General features: G+C 47.0%; 1 protein-coding gene across 3 annotated transcripts in view; it reads right to left on the reverse strand.

Annotated features, from left to right (window-relative positions):
- Positions 1-14,061, reverse strand: part of LOC135897286 (probable cytochrome P450 12a5, mitochondrial) — a 169,632-nt gene extending 155,571 nt beyond the window's left edge. For 2 of the 3 annotated variants that reach the window (XM_070526742.1, XM_070526741.1), the window contains exon 1: positions 13,963-14,061. The gene's annotated coding sequence lies outside the window, so the exon portion shown is untranslated. The remainder of the gene's footprint in view (positions 1-13,962) is intronic. The other variant, XM_070526744.1, reaches the window with a different exon arrangement.
- Between the last annotated feature and the right edge of the window lie 2,196 nt (positions 14,062-16,257).

The following is a 16,257-nucleotide window of genomic DNA, read 5'->3' on the forward strand; positions in this document are numbered from 1 at the left end:
CCTAGCGAGTTTCTCGCGTCGCCTTTGTTCTCTCCCACACTCTTTCCACGTACATACACGCTGGGAACCAGTCCCCGAGCCGGCGTGCAAAACAGCATCAGCAACAGCAATGGGAAAGTCGTAGGAAGAGGCAGAAAGAGCTTCGTTCTAAAATCGAAATTTTGAAAAGATGCACACTACGCGCATAAAAATAAAACGCAACCGCCGGGGTAGGATTACTAACACGAAAAGAATAATTAGCGTCCTAAACAGATTTCTAAGCAATTATTCTGACCATCGTAAATAATAATTTGGGTCGTAGAGTGACGCGCATTTTGCACGCATGCTAAATTGATACTAAAAATATAAAAGTAAACAAGCTCGTAAACGGAGCCTTCGAAACACCGATCATAAATAAACGAAAATGAACATTTTTGAGAACTCGTGCCCTGTGCACGCCTAAATGAAGCACATCCGTCGTGACATGATTATGTGTTATTAATAGAGGTGGGCGAGTGTAAACGCTTTTGAATGGGAATTCAGTGCGAACAGTAAGTACCGAGTATCGAATAGAATATCGAAAAGTCAAATGCTGACGAATACTCAGTTCGGTGTAATTAAGTGCAACGACTGTATTGACTAGTGCAAAAAAAAACGAAAAGTAGCTTTCGGGTACGATAGTGGAGTTTCGAACAGAGGATCACTAATTATCAGTAAAGGAACTACATACGGTATATACATGTGGAAAAGGTGAACTTTTTTTTCAGAAATTTGACGCGGCGTGGCTCTTACAGGGGACTGAACCTCTTGGTCAAAATGGTGGCGGCGCAGTACTCATTTCCGGGTATACTATTGTATCTGAGGTCAACGCGCAGCTCTCGCCACGTAGTGGCGCCACGTGGAAGGAGGCAGCGCGCGAAAATTAGTAGATTCCCGCGCGCGGCATCGGGGCGCCGAAGGCTACTGCTTCTCCATGAGAATTTTTAACGCGATAGCGTTAAGGAGCTCGTGTCGCAGAAAAGCCGGTGTCGTCGGCGTCGGTGTCGGCGTTTGCGGCGTTGACCGTGAGCGATAAATCACGGCAGGCGCTTCATAAATAAAAAGCAACTTCCAAGATCGGCCCGGTGGGAATCGAACCAGGGTCTCTGGAGTGTGAGACGGAGACGCTACCACTCAGCCACGAGTTCGATGCTTCCGAGCGGTGCAAACGCGCCTCTAGTGAATGCGGTGTTGCCTTCGAAACGAGACGGGGAAAGTTATACTGCGGTGTATATAGGTAATTATGAACATGTAACGTACAGAAGTCACAATTACACGAGTTGCGAAGTGCGTTTCCGCTGAATTTCTTCTGCGCTTTCCGCACACGCAGAGCCATCTTGCGGCAAACACAGAAGACCCCCTCCTCTCAATGTACGGCGCTGCCCCGACAGGAGGCGCGCCGCGCGCGCATTGGGACCGCTGCCAGGCGCGTCGCGGGACTCCCTCTCCCCTGACGACGCTTCGCCGTGCTCCCGGTTTAGATTACTATCTATCTCTCTGCCCGTGCCGATCATGGCGTTTGGCTGGCGTGCATCATTTCCCCCTCCGGGAAACCGAGTTCTTTGGTTCGCTCCGCTTGCTCAGGCGCACGTTTCGTTGCTGCGCCGAACGCCGCGTTGCTCGACCATATGGCTCGACGCTCACCGCGTCTGATGCGGGGCGCCTCGTAAGTGATGGCTACCCTGTAGCCCATTGTCTTACACCCATTGGCGGGTCGGCGGGAACGCTATCGCGTTGCACTCTTGAAGGCGAAGCTTAAGCGTCCTCCAATTTTTTCTTTCCAACTTTTGGGCTTTCCAACTTTGGCCTTACACATATCTATACCGTAAAAAGCCACACAAGCTCTTTAGAGCTTGGTTGCAAACACTCTTCCTAAGAATGAATGTGTGCTGTGTGGTAAATGTTACAATAATGCTAAATAAGTGGCCACCGAAGAAAGATCCAAATTCTCCAAAAAACCAAACGGCTGGAGGACCTGTTGCAAATTAAGCATGACGGGTCGTGGTGCAAAAGTTGAAGCTTCTACTGAACTAGACTGCCAAAAGAATAACTGAGAGACAACCAGTAAAATTCACACGTTGTCATGCTTGATTCTCCATGAAATCGAAAACATCTCCGAAATTACCGATTTTGTTCCTGCTGGTTCGACAACTTTTGAGGTTGTTTTATTTCTGATAATTTGCGATACGTTGTTTAGCAGACGGTGAACAGTAACAAGACCTTGATAGTTTCTTGTGGGAAATATTGGAAAATATTGGATATTAAGTTCCTTTTCTAATACGAATATGAGTAATTAGTGTGTGATATTAGGTTATTATTCGAAACATTGAATATCCACCCACCCCTTTTATAGAGATAAGCTGTAGACGTATTGTTTTCTTTAAGGCGCGCATCACTACTAGAGCCGAAGGAAATCATCGCAATTTACAAGCAAATAGAAATCAGCATGAATAAATGAGATAATCTTTTAATGATGACCGTTTGAAGCCTTTTTTAAAACTTGCATTGATACAGCTTGGGGCATCTCGTTTCCACCCAGATCACAAGAAAGAGCAGACGAAAAAATTCACTGGCGAATACTATACTCCCGAGTGCGAAATTTCATCGCAGCTGTATGTGTGTTTTCATTTGGTGATAAATTGGCTGCCGCGGACGATCTGTCTTGTACGGCAGCTTGCAAACGGAGCGATGTGTGGCGTGGTTGCCTCGCTAATGGGAGGTCGTGAAAGGCAGCGCGTTGGCCACGTGTAGGCACGATTAACAGCAGCCGCTGCAGACAGACCTCTGCTCATACAGTGCTTTTTTTCCATATATGGGATCGCTGGCGTCATCGGTGTATAGACATGTACTCTGGCGCCATATCGCAGCCATCGGCGCCGCAGAACCGGTCTTGACCGGCACTAGGCTTTTATTCTCACGCTTTCGCAATACCCTCCTAATCCGGTTTCCGCTTCATTGTTTCGTTGCACCCTTCTCCTCCGCTTTCCTCCTAGCGCTCTCTTGGCCATCGCCATTTTTTATTCCCCGCTGCCTTGCGCGTTCTATCTGTGATCCTTCGTGGAACTAGTCCACTCGGTCACGCCGAGGCCGTGATGGCGGAAAGCGTTCATGGCGTTACGTTTACAATATCAGGCTTTTTTGCATGGTGTACTCAGCTCAAATCCGACCGTTGTAAAATTTCTTTATGCGAATGCATGAAATAACCCATTGAGCGAGAATGCTGGCGTCTGTAGCAGGAAAAGGCGCCTAAATATCCGTTGCCTGTGGCGCCACGTTACGCTGCTGCGTGAAAGCAGACGGCATCGCCGCGACACCAAGTCCCCGGCGCACCTCTAGGGAACAGATACCGAGACGCGACGTCGCGAGTTGAGACGAATTCTAGTCGGCTAGCCATTCCGGTGATGCGCGCGTTGGGTTCTCGTGGCTTCATTACCGGAAGTCGGTCCGCGGTCCGTATATATATCTCTCTCACCCCGATTGGGGCTTAGCTGCTGCGCGAGTCTGCGAGCCTTGGCGGCACCTGCTGCTTCCCTGCTGGTCGCTCGTCGCGCACGATGCCGATGTGATGCAGAGCTGGCACCATAGGCTCCTGGCGCTTGCTGGTTCGGGCCACACGTACAGCTGTGTTACGTTACTCGCAGAGCAAAACTAGAAGGACCGCTCAGCGACGTTCAATAGGACATTATTTAGGCGTGAGGCCATAGTGGTTCATGAGTGTCCGGGCGCAGTCCGTGGTGGACGTAGGAAAATGCGATGGGGGGCAGGAAACAAGGAGAGGAGGTGCCACCGGCGAGAGGTGCAAGGAGAGCAGGCACCATGCCAGTAGCGCTATGGGAGTGGGCGCGTGGGAGAGCGCGGATATGTGCCGGGGGGGAGGGGGACACATCGGCGACAGAATTGCAGACATACAGCTGTGATTGCATCCTACGATTGCGGCCGCGGAGGCATCTGTTCGCAGAACAGTTCACACAACAGCAACAGAGGCAGTCATAGATAGGCTTCCGTTTATTGCAGTTAAGCTCAGCAAAGCCGTAATGCGAAAGCCTTTAATGGCTCGTGCTCGTGGTCACGGCGGCGTCCGTTGGCAGAACACGTCACACTCCCCTAGGAGGTGCTCGTGGCGTGATCCGAACATTGGAGTGACACGCGTAGTGCGCACGCGCCCAGTAGATGGCGCTACCCTCGCGATCCAAAACGGCGTCGGCCGACGCTGCTCGCTAGTCCAGTCTCCGAAGCACGCTCTCGTTTCCCCAGCAACCAAGCGCACTCACGCTGCCGAACGAAAGCACAACTCGCGGCAGGCTCAGCGACAACATTCGAGTCGAAAGGAACATCGTCTTCCAGAGTCTCCCAACACAACAAAGGCGAAAGCCAATGAACGGATGCGAGGGCAGCGATTCAACCAGTTTCCTCGAATGAAGGCTAAAGAGTCAGAACGCAAGCGACAGCAACGCCTTCGGAACGAGCTCCAGCAACAGCAACAATCCAGTTATAGAAAGGCTTTTGCCCATCGCAGTTTAGCTCAGGAAAACGTCCATAGATTCTTTTTTTCCCGCATTCTGAACGCATAGGCTCTTAGGCGTACTAGGAATTTTATGCGAAGCATATTACGAGAGCTCAACCCAGCTCCCCAGGCGCCGCGGTGTCGCCTTCAATGACCTTTGACCCCATGCCATACCACGTGACACCGTGACGTCACGACAGAGGAGAAACGGGGCTCCAACTCGCGCCGTCGCTCGCGGCGTCGCGGCGGTATATAAGCAGCTGCGCTTGTTTCTAGGTGGCTTTGGCTCAACTCTTGCAAGATGGGCTGGGTGGGAATCGAACCAGGGTCTCCGGAGTGCGAGACGGAGACGCTACCACTGAGCCACGAGTACGATGCTTCAAAGCGGTACAAAAGCGCCTCTAGTGAATGCGGTGTTGCCTTAGAAACGAGCTGTGTAGGCTCAGGCGTGCGTCGCTTGCTCAGGCGCACATTTCATTGCCGCGCCGAACGCTGCGTTGCTCGACGCTCACCGCGTCCAATGCGGGGCGCGTAGCCGCTGCGCCGCAGCCCATTGTCTTACACCCCTTGGCGGCTCGACGGGAACGCTGTCGCGTTCCACTCTTGAAGGCGATACAGAGTAACGAATGAGTTGTTTCTTCGTCTAGCCGAACCAAATATAGCCAAGCAACAGGAGTTCACCAGGCTAAACAGTGGTTCAACAACTAAAATAAAGGCTAGTATGCTTCGCATCCTGGGCTTAACCTTAGCTAAGCCACAACCATTTTTATTTATTTATTTGAAATTCACAGTTTCGACATAAGGGTGAAGCAATGCGATTGCAAAATGTTAGATTGATATAGCAAATAAAGGTTGTGGGTTTAGGGGTAGTATAAACCGCAGTAAATATAAGGTAGTTAAGTAAACAGGCGTGCGTCACGTGTGCAGACAAACATGGGTCGAAACAAGTTGCTCGCTCTGCCGTAATCGAGAGTAGATACAAGCTTGAATTGGCAACCGGCAGAGCAGACTGGTTAAATATGATCCTAGCCACAATATAAAAAATTGGAGGACGCTTAAGCTTCGCCTTCAAGAGTGGAACGCGACAGGGGTCCCGTCGACCCGCCAAGGGGTGTAAGACAGTGGGCTACGGCGCAGCGACTACGCGCCCCGCATCGGACGCGGTGAGCGTCGAGCAGCGCCGCGTTCGGCGAGGCAACGAAATGTGCGCCTGAGCAAGCGACGCACGCCTTAGCCTTAGAAACAGCTCGTTTCTAAGGCAATACCGCATTCACTAGAGACGCTTTTGTACCGCTTTGAAGCATCGAACTCGTGGCTGAGTGGTAGAGTCGCCGTCTCACACTCCGGAGACCCTGGTTTGATTCCCACCCAGCCCATGTTGCAAGTTGTTTTTTATTCATGAAGTGCCTGCTGGGATTTATCGCTCACGGCCACCGCCGACGACGTCAACGCCGACGACACCGGCTTTTCTGCGACACGAGCTCCTTAACGCTGTCGCGTTATAATGGATGCACTGCATCTTTGGCACGGAACACCCCACCACATCGCACCACGCCATCCTGTGCACTGGTCCATATGAAAGCTGCCAACCGAGAGGAAAACAGGCTGAAAGCCGTATGCCAGGCAGCGAAACATGCCATAGAGACACAGCGCACTGATCAGTTAGAAAGTTAATGAAATAAATTATCGACTTTTACGTGTCAAAACAATGATTTGACTATCAGGCACGCAGTAGTGGGGGCTCCATGGTAATTTTCACCACCAAGGGATTTTTAACGTGTCCCCAAGGTGCGGTACCTAGTGTTTGCATTCGGCTTCATCGAAATGCGGTCGCTGCGGCCGGGCTTTGATCGGGCGATAATCGGTAAGCCACCGCGGCGGGTAGAAGCACCTGAAGGAAGCGCCACGTAGCGCGGTGCCATTCTCGAGGCAACGCAAAACACGCGTCGTGGAACTCACGGACCACTGGCGCTCAAAGGAGCGCTCAGCGCCAAATTATGACTACGAAGTTCACGGTGCCCTGTTCCGCCTTTTCAACGTCGCTATTGCAAGTGACAAAAAACGTCGGCTTATTAAAAGTTGCAGCTTGAGTGATATTGTAAACAAGCATTAGGAAGAACTTGGAAGCAATCTTTTTTTGTAACTTCTTTCGGCATTACCTAGCGTATGAAATGCGGTCATGTACAAAGTGTTGGGGGCCAAAGATCGCATTTTTTAAAGTTAACACTGGTTGCCCGGATGATATCGTCTTTGCACAACTTGCCAAGATAGTCTCGTTTCAGTACCCGGATACAGGCTTTGGCTTTTCGCTCAAGGTCACTTTAACGTCGCCGACAACGGGACTTAAAAGCACTTTAAATCAAATTATGTTTATTTTTAACAAGAAAATTTAGAAGGAGGCCCGAACAAAAAAAATTATCCGACGATTACGATACTCCCTAATGCGAAATTTGAGCGCAGCTCTATACGTGTTTCCATTTCGCGATATTTTGAAGCAAAGAATTTCAGAGAGACATGTAGCAGAGTCGGTAATGGTCGAAAATCTGATCTGCGGATCAAGCGAGCCGGCGTTTATACATGACTCGTCAAAGGTTCCAGTGTGATCGCTGGTGCCGCATGGCTTCCAGAAAGTACTATACAATTCGCATAGCGCATACAATCGATTAAGAAACAATCTCACACAATAACAACCAAAACAAGCGCGAACGAGACCGACCCAACAGAACCAAACAGGCGCGGGCGAGAGCTGTGGCGCGAGCAGACGATAGTACGAAACGAGCGGATCGGCTGAGACCAGACACGAGTGCGCATCGAGCCGTAAGGAGGGTCCGCATGACACCAGCATCGCGCGCGCACGTCACTGAAGGGGCCGCTCTCATTGGTCTCCGCCATTCGCGACTCGCGTCCTTCGTCTCCCACTCCAGCGAAGGGGGGCGGAGCTGGTTACGAGGCCCACGACAACGCCGACGCGAAACCCAGGAACGGACGCCAAAGAGCTGCGCTCTAAAAGTGAAAGCTAGTCCACTTGACGAGGGTTCGGGCCCCCTTTTACAAGGCACAGCAAAGGTGACAAATCGAGAAGCAAACAATAGAATCAAGTACACAGAGCAACATAATAAATAATGCAAGATAACACAGGCGTACACATGAGAAGAAAACATATTCTTGTCAGCATATAAGTAAATTTTACATTTCCTTTTGAAGATGCTATTCGAACATGTGCAGAAAATGTGCGGAGTCTTCCTCTACTGCTATTGTCTATCGTTAGTGTCTGTTTGCGTAGATAATTTATTAGCCTAGGAAGAGAACAGGGAAGCATTTTCTCCCATAGGATGTCCTCGAAAATGCTATTTGACAAGGTTCCGTGCTGCGAGCGTGATGTATCAGCGTCCGATTTGTCAGATCTGCAAGGGAAGCTAATAAATTTCCAGGATTATTGATGCTTCGTTTATATCTTATCGCCAGATGATGCGAGTAAATATTGCGAGCAGAAACTAAATTAAGGGCCCTGTAACGTAAAACTATTCCAATATGTTTCTATTCCAATCTCCTGACGTCAAATTCACGTAACCACCAGCGCAAGCACCGGGCGGTCACCCGCAGGGTTGTCTGAACAGACCAATCAAACGCTCTCCTCGTTCATAGGAGGGCACTTTTGTTTGCTTGAAAAACGAATAACATTGCCTACACTGAGCGGCTTGTCGTATCTAATTGGCTGACAAGAGGCGAGGAGAACACTCAAGTGGAGAGGGAGTCGATGGGGCCGAGCCACTGCACTGAAATTCGATAACCGGATGAAGAGGGTGGTGCCGGCGTCTACGATTGGTCGGCTTTCCCTTACTTAGCTTGCGGTGGCTGGTCGGAAATCGCGGCGGCATCCAACGGAAGCTCAGGAATGACGCTAAAACGAAGAGTTGGCAGAATGAAGAGGTAAACAGCCGAAAGTGCTCGAAAACGTTACACAGCCACGCAAGAAGCTTTATTATACGCAAATACACCCATGCTCTCCGGCAGGTGCGAGTAGCCAGCGTCTGAGCGATCGGCGGCAGCCATCTTCTATTCCTTTCGGAACGGGGCAGCCTGCTGCTATTCCGAAGAAAATTCAGTTTTGTTCGGCATATTTATGCCTCCTTATGGCCTACACGTCACTTTGACGCGGTGAGTTTGTGCGGTTTTGTGACGTCGCGTGACAGGCAGGTAAAGTTGGTGCAGCCCGAAAACATTTTACCAATAGCCGAGGGCAAATGGCGAAAAGGGGTCGAATCAGAAATAACTTTTTTTCTGTTTTTTTTGTCAAATCATGCATAATCAGTGTGTACACATGATATCAGATGGGGATGTATCGCGGTTTTCGTGACGTCGCGTGATAGACAGGTCAAGTGGGGGTGGTCGTAAAATGTTTTTGACCAATCGTGGAGCGATGATAGCAGAATTGAAATAGAACAGTTTGGAATAGTTTTACGTTATAGCGTCCTAAAACGAGTGGGCACGGCGAAAGCGCAAGGCGCACATCGCTGACTATGCGTCTCGTGCTTCTTGTACAGGCTTTATTCCTGTCATCCGCCAGCTCCCTTACTGCGCCTTCAGTCAAGCCATGTACAACAGTGACAACATGCGACATCGACGGTTAAGCTGCATGCGTTCCTTCATACATGGATGATGCAGCGATTACAAGTCACGGGTTCCTGACGTCAGCGGATTCAACTCCTATAAAGTCAGCACCAAACGATGGACTTGCCAGTGGGCACGGCGAAAGCGCAAGGCGCACATCGCTGACTATGCGTCTCGTTCTTCTTGTACAGGTTAGTTACAATAATACAATACGCAGTGATGATAGATTTCTGATTGTACTGCCATGCCCACTTGTGTGTATGAGTATTGCATATGAGTGTTTGAATTTTTGCAAGCTCTTAGTATGTGGCGATATAGAAGAGAACCCCGGTCCAACCGTCGAGGAAATGTTCCAGTCAATTATAAGTGGCCAACAGGCAATTAGAGAAGACATTGCTTCTTTGAAAGAACGCCTTGAGTCAACGGAGAAAGCGATACATGGTTTTGAAAAGCGTTTAAACAACTTGGAAGGCAGTATGATTGAATTAAAAGCAAAAAACCACGAGAACGAAGAAGTAAATGTGACTGTGACTGCAGTACAGGAAATACTTAAAACGCAACAAGAAAAACTTATTGATTTGGAAAACCGCAGCCGCCGTTCGAGTTTGGTAGTTTTTGGCATTTCTGAGGATCCAAATGAAACAGAAGCGGTACTGCGGAATAAGCTTGTCCGGGATGTCTTTCAAGATAAGTTAGGAATAAACTGTACATCTGTGGGGCGAATTCACAGACTTGGGAACGCACCCAATCGAAGGCCAGTCATTGCATTCTTACAGGATTATTCTGAAAAACAAGCGCTCTTGAAAAACGCACGCAAATTGAAGGGAACAGTCATATCTTTGCAAAACGATTATTGTGCAGACACGCTGCGCAAGCGCCGTCTGCTCTGGAGCAGTGCGAAGGAAGAAAAAGACAACGGAGGAAAAGTTAGGCTTATTCATGATAAGATTCGCGTTGATGACGACTTGTTCTTTTGGGATGACGTACAGCACACACGGAAACTCATTGCAAAGAAAAAAGAGAGCGCAGAATTGGGACCAAACCACACCTACAAGCAGTCACAGTCGAAGCAGTTTCGGCTGCTTTCACTAAATGCCCAAAGTATAGACAACAAAATAGAGAAACTGCAAGATATTTTACTAGTATACGATCCTCATGTGTGTGTTATATCAGAAACTTGGTTGCACGACGGGGTACATGACGATGAACTCGTTTCGCCATACCACCAGCTGTTTAGAAAAGATAGGTCCTCCCGAGGTGGTGGCGTCGCAGTTATTGCAAAGAATAGTGTTGTAAGGAAATTAGATCAGATAGACAATCATGAAAGTTTTTTTTTGAGTGTCTCTGTTTGGGGCGTGCCATTCATATTATGTTCCGTGTATCGGACACCAAATGCTGATGATCACTTTATGCAACAGTTATATGACCACCTTTTCAAATATAGAGAAAAAAACCTAATAATTATTGGTGATTTTAATCTCCCACAAATAGAATGGCAAAATTGGAGTTATGGACACAGTCTTTCCTCTGACTTACTCATTGATATCATGCTAACTTTCAGTCGTCAGCAGGTTGTCAGTGTATGTACTCGGGGAGGGAATATTCTTGACCTCTTATTCCTTAGCGAAGTGTTTGGTGAAGGAACCGTCGAAATAGAGGCTGTCATTTCCGACCATAAACTGATTTCTTTTTCGTCACCGATGACTCTGAAAAATGTCAGACTACCCCGAAAAGACGCACAGATTAGGGACTATGCTAAAGCACATGATGAATCGATTATTGATTACTTAGACCTGCACCTTAACATTGTCCAGGATGACGTCGAGCTTCATGGCAAAGGTTCAGGGAGACTGTTACTTATTGTATTGAAAGATTTATTCCATTGAATGTGGTCAAGAAGCATCCATCAAACCCTTGGATCAACAGAGATATCATTCAAACTAGGCGGAAGCTGAAAAGAATGAAACGAAAACATAAAAAAACAAGGAGTTCGCAAGTCACACTATTAAAAAATGAATTACTGGGAAAAGTGGAAGCTGCGCGAGAAAGATTCTTCAGTCATGGTCTTGCTGATTTCATTTCAAATGCTCCACAAAAGTTTTAGCGCTATTTAAGTCAGTCAAAAGAGGCAGAGTATAAAATAAACCTTAATGGTAAAAGTATTGAAGACGCCCACGTAATTGCTGAGCATTTTAATGATTACTTCGGCAGTGTATTCTCGGACCTACATGATTTCGAACGGTCCAATACAAATAGATCTGTCTTGCATGATATAACGATTTCCCGAGAAGGTGTCTTGGAAATGCTCCTTAATATCAACGTTAGGAAATCTGCAGGCCCTGACAATCTTCCGAATGCGTTTTTACGAAGGTATGCGGAACAGATATGTGTATTCTTAACAGATTTTTTCAAATTATCCTTACACTTAGCAGAGATACCATCAGATTGGCGCAAGGCAAGAGTTGTCCCAATTCATAAAAAGGGCGATCACCTCACAGTGTCAAATTATCGTCCTGTTTCTATTACAAGCACATGCAGCAAATTATTGGAGCACATTATTGCAGGCTTTATTCGTCAGTTTTTGACAGATCACAATGTCCTATCCCCACTACAGCATGGGTTCAGAAAGGGATTATCGACTTCAACTCAGCTTGTGTCAGTCGTTCATGAAATCTCCGAAGTACTTGACTCGTCCGGACAAGTTAACATGCTCTTTTTAGATTTTAGCAAAGCGTTCAATAAGGTACCCCACGGAAAATTAATCTACAAGCTCGAGCGCATTGGTCTTCCATTAAATATTATATCATGGATCCAAGCCTATCTCCGACACAGGCAGCAGTTCGTAGAAATTAATAAATGTTCCTCCAGTGTCCGTCAGGTAACTTCAGGCGTACCGCAAGGCAGCGTATTAGGACCGCTTTTATTTTTAATCTATATTAATGATGTAATAGACACAATCCCCGATGATGTGCATGTCAATCTATTTGCGGATGACTGCGTCATATTTAAAAAAATCGCTTCACGAAATGATCACGCATGCTTGCAGAAATCGGTCATGGCAATTTCCAATTGGTGCAAACTTTGGGGCATGGAATTAAACGTACATAAAACAGCCTTGCTGCGAGTAACAAGAAAAAAGGAACGTAGTATGTTTTCCTATGTTCTAAACGACACAAAAATAGCTGAAGTTGAACAATACAAATACTTAGGCGTCACATTCACTAACAGATTCTCCTGGTCAGACCATATTTCCCTTACATGTTCAGCTGCTTTGCGGAAATTATAGTTCTTGAAAAGGAAACTTAAAAAGGCACCGGCAAACACAAGAATTTTAGCATATAACACATTCGTGCGATCGAGGCTTGAATACGCAGCGCTTGTATGGGATCCTCATACCAAAAAGGACATCATGAATTTGGAACGTGTACAAAGGAAGGCCGTTAGATTTATCTTTGGAAAATATAAAAGAGAGGATTCCCCGTCCTTACTAATGCTTAGGAATAAAATCACTTCGCTATAACACGGGCGCAAAGTTAGTCGTCTCCAGTTTTTGCATAACATCATAAATGGAAAAAACGGGCTTCAAATACCTCAATATGTAACGCCTCTTAATGCACGAAAAACAAGACATAGACACAACTTTTCCCTTACGCCATTATTTGCTAAAACTAAATCTCACATGAATAGTTTTCATCCGGGTACTATAAAGGAATGGAATTCTCTCCCTGTTGAAGTACTTCAATCGGGGAACTTCACAAATGCGTTGGAGAACTATTTTTCACAGAAAATAACACAACCATAAACACAAATTTTTTCACTATTTTTCTCGTTTTCATATGTGAAATTTCCAGTATTTAGTTATGTTTAGTGTCCGATTGTTGTTGGCACAGCGTTTTGATCCACAAATAAATTCAAATGTGCGATTATTTTGTTGTAGTTACTGTGCTAAGGGAAGCATTATGATCTATGTAACGTGGCTATGGGATGCATCATTTTCATGCACTGGTTATATATACATTTTTTATTATCTTTGTTGCATTGTTATTACCTTGTAAACTGTATTACCCCTCCTGCATGGGCCAGTATGTTGGCCTGCAGTATGAATAAATAAATAAATAAGTAAATAAATAAAAAAGTGGTTTAGTACGAGCGTGGTATTCTGCATTGACTCTATGTCGAGGAGCTTTCTTTTGGAGTACAAATATGCAATTCGAGTTCGTTGTTGTAGTTGTCGCCCAGACAAGGACACAGTAATTATTATTAGAAAAGAATAGAGCATGGTAAATTTTTAGCTTAGCAGCTTGCGGTAAAAAGAATCGAAACACTGCTGAAATACCAACAGACTTTGCAATACGGGTAATAACGTGATTGATATGCAGATCCCAGGACATCTTTTTATGATAATGGCAACCAAGAGCTTTAGCAAAGTGAACAACTTCTACAATGTCATTACCAAGGAGAACATTACCTTCTAGCACAGCACGTGATTGTTTGGGTGAAAACAGGATTGCCTTTGTTTTGATAACGTTTATCTCTAATGAATTTAACTTGTTCCAAGACTTCAATTTGTCAAGGCAATCGTTTATGTCGAGGTGAAGTGTCGTAGTGATGGGGTTTCCGAACAGTAGTGTCGTGTCATCCGCATAAATAACAAATGTCGGTTTCGAGCTTATCTTAGTTGTGTCGTTAATGTAAAATGTTAAACCGAAGGGGACCAAGGACGCTGCCTCGGGGAACACCGCATTCACATTTTTAAATGAGGAAAGTGATTCACCTATCACTACGGTGTTTGCAAAATTTTAGGTTAGAGGTCAGCGGTGACGACGTACCTATCGCAACGCTGAGCGCTTGTCTGCCTTTTTTGCTACAGATTCCCTGCTCCAGAGGCTGCAAGTTGTGCCGACGCTAGTGCTTCTACAAGCGTGCACGTGGCGTGGCGGGTGCGGCGAGGAATCCCTGGTACCTGGAGGCACGACTGTCAGCTGAGCCAATCCACTGCAGCATCGGCAGCAATGTCACAGCATCAAAAGCTACAAAAACGATTGCTCCGCGGCAATTCACTTGGCAGTGGCGACGACGTACCGATTGCAACGCTGAGCACTTGCCTGCCTTTTTTGCTACAGATTCCCTGCTCCAGACGCTGCGAGTTGTGCCGACGCCAGTGCTTCTACAAGCGTGCACGGGGCGTTGTGGGTGCGGCGAGGAATCCCTGGTACCTGGAGGCACGACTGTCAGCTGAGCCAATCCACTGCAGCATCGGCAGCAATGTCACAGCTTCAAAAGCTACAAAAACGATTGCTCCGCGGCAGTTTACTTCACTTGGCAGCGGCGGCGACGTACAGTCTTGATCAAAAAACTTGAACCCGCTGTGAACGGCCGGGGAGCAGCCACCGTCGGCGCACGCCGCTGTTCGCTTGCGCCGAGGATAAAGAGGGCGAGCGAAGCATGTCTCTCACTCTCAAGCGTCGTTTGATAACAGCGCTCGTGAAAAACTAGTACGGCGAATGCGGCGCAAACGCGACGGTGGCGAAGCGGAAGCCACACGCTCGGCTAGCATGCTGTTTGCAGCGTATACTGGATGAGCAGGCGGGGGTCTCTGGCGACCGCTTTCAAACGTGATATGCTCAAATTTCACAATTCCAAGTATCGTAATCATTAGTTATTGTTTTCGTGGACCAAATTAAAGGAACAGCGCTGTGAATAGCCCTGCGGGTGCTCAAACAAGGGCACCTTGCGAAGATCGTAGCTGAGATCTGACTTCAGCAGCTTAATGATACATTAAATTACGTGCCACAATGTCATCTTGAATTTGTAATCATGAATGTCACAAGTAGCAAATTAATCAAGAAATCATAAGCTTCAGGGTGGCACCAGCGTCTCTCGACGAAATCACAGGGGGGAGCATGCCTTCAAGGCATTGTGTGTGGCTTGGTCTGTGGTTGCCCCGAACAATTGCAGCTTGCTCATGTGCTTCACTGCAAGCTAGCCAAGGTCTCTGCTTGAAAGGACGCTACGTATAACCCTTTCTTTTAATCTGCCTGTGAAACCCTCTCTAGTAGAGACGAACAATACCTCAGTAAACTACATCTAAAATACTCCTTCCAGTGAACCCGCGACAGCGACAGCACCGCCGGTGTGACGCCTTCACTATGAGAGAATCCTATAATCTTGTGGCTCTGGTCTACTTTAGGCGATTCAAACGTGCGCAAAGGGGATGAAGCTACACTGACGTCATGTGTGCACAGGCACGTACGCAGGATTTTTTTCCGGGGGGGGGGGGGCCAACACAAGGTAACTTCTATGCAAATGAGGGGGGGGGGGTAGTTTACTAATACAAATGTGAATAACGCCCTCCATGCGTCATAAAAACGCGTAAACCCAAAAAAGAGAAATGAAATAAGGTGCATTTTACAGGTACGCCCTGTGCGATACACCTCTCCTTTACTTGGCAAACAAGGAACTCTGTCAAATGGACTTGCGCAGGAAAGAAGCGCAGGAACATGGACAAAGTGTATGGAGTCTAAGCATTTCATTCTTCAAAAGTCTGCGGTACCGTTTCACTGCTGAAGCCATTTTACTCCTGAAACTTCACTGCCATCTAAAGTGAAACTTCACAATAAATAGTTGCAGCAAAGCAAGCATGTTATTTCAGTTCAATAAATAATTAGGGTTTGGCCGTTCCACTATAATACGAGAGGCAAAAGGTATAAAATTACGCGCTAATAATTTTATCTTTGTGCTTACCGCCTTATTTGGGTAACAGAAAAAGTTTGAAGTACGAATTGCAGCCTCCCGGAGGAACAGTGGCTGGCGGTTATGAGGGCGTGGGCGGGGCTTCTTTGCAGACTTAATTTGTATCCGACTATAGTAGCGTTTTTTTGAATTAGCTCTGGAAGAACTATATATAAATATATATTTGCGGAACCGTCACAGTTCTGTTGGATCCCTCGTTTATGCTTTACCAAGTGCCGCCAAGGACTCGTGTTGTTATTTGAGAATTTACGTAACGATGCGTGGCTGCCAGTCTAGTACAACCTCGTAGGGCGCAGGACGCTGCGATTCTAGACGTACTACGCCCACCGCGGAAGCTTAGAAAGACACTTACATAAGCACAGCAGAGAAGT

This window comes from Dermacentor albipictus, chromosome 10 (assembly GCF_038994185.2).
Source record: "Dermacentor albipictus isolate Rhodes 1998 colony chromosome 10, USDA_Dalb.pri_finalv2, whole genome shotgun sequence".
Classification (NCBI taxonomy): Eukaryota; Metazoa; Arthropoda; class Arachnida; order Ixodida; family Ixodidae; genus Dermacentor; species Dermacentor albipictus.